The 1192-nt window shown below is 63.4% G+C and overlaps 1 protein-coding gene across 1 annotated transcript in view; it reads left to right on the top strand.

Moving 5' to 3' along the window:
• Positions 1-1192, top strand: part of SBF1 (SET binding factor 1) — a 54038-nt gene that overhangs the window by 17755 nt on the left and 35091 nt on the right. The window lies entirely within an intron of this gene.

A 1192-nucleotide genomic window follows, 5' to 3' on the forward strand; every position in this document is an offset into this window, starting at 1 on the left:
CATCTCTTTTTTGGCACAATTATTCGCCACCTCCCAGTTCTTGCAGGATCGGTCTGTGCCGTGGGAACAAGTAGTGTGCCTCGGGGAGGGCAGGCTGTTGGTGGCAGGTCCCTTCCCGTGCTTTACCTGTTCTCCTGCTGTGTCCACAACGCTCTTTTGCAGTGTAGTAGCTGTCGCTTTCGCTTTGTGTGTGTGTGTGTGTGTGCATCTCTCCTCTCCGAGAGCGCTGGTCCCTGCTTGATGTTGGCCTCTGCCCGTGATCGTCCTCCCCGTTGTCTCGCTGTCTGTGTGTGTTTCTAACTGACTGTGCTATCTCTGTCTGTCTCTATCTCAGCTTGACGCGGACGACGAAGCAGCGGTACGCACACCTTTTCTTTCGTTGGGTCCGTCTCCTCGTTAGCAACCTCTCTTTTGTCGTTCTTGAGGGTGGCACACGCTGCAGCCGGTGCAGCGGAGGAGGAGGTCCGGGCGCTGTTGGTCTCGGAGCACCCTCGGGTGCGCCTGTGTCTGCCTGTGCTGCGCTGCGGGCGGCGAAGGCTGGGGGCGGCGGGGAGGGAGGGGGCTGCGTTCCTGCACCGCCGCGGACACGCGCATCGCCTCTCGGTGAGCGCGCTCTCCTGGGGGTTGTGAAAACGCGGTGGCCTGGTCTGGAAGACCAGGTCAGGGGTGTTGGTTCTGCCCTGCCAGAAAGAAGGCGGTTAGCAGCAGATTTCTGGGCTGATGCGGTGGTGTGAGCTCTTGCGGCTGCCGGGGCCGAGCGAGGAGGTGGGTCGCATGGCGAAACCTGCTATTGCAGAGGAGCATTTCCCTTGAGAGGTGCAGAAAGAGGAGAAGAGGGCCAATCGTCTGGTCCTGCCCCAGCCCCCGCGGCCTGGGGAGAGGCTGGGGCCGTGTAGGCTGCCCCGTGCCGCGGGGAGCGAGCTTAGGTCTGGGGGAAAAATTGTATTGGAGAAGAAGCAACGAGACTGTGCCCAGTCTGTCCGTCCCCATCCCTCGTACCAGGAGACACGCGGACCTGCTCGCGCCGCTCACCGGGGCGCCCCGTGCGATGGGAGAGGCTGCAGAGGTGGTGCAGCTCCTTTGCCTGCCCGCGCTGGCCGGGCACGGCACAGGCGAGCTGTCCCCCTCTGGCTGTGGGGTCCCGGAGAGCCCTCGTGTGCTGCGTGGCGGTGCGGGTCTCGGGGCTTGCTGC

This window comes from Charadrius vociferus, unplaced genomic scaffold (genome assembly GCF_000708025.1).
Source record: "Charadrius vociferus isolate BGI_N301 unplaced genomic scaffold, ASM70802v2 scaffold1215, whole genome shotgun sequence".
Lineage (NCBI taxonomy): Eukaryota > Metazoa > Chordata > Aves > Charadriiformes > Charadriidae > Charadrius > Charadrius vociferus.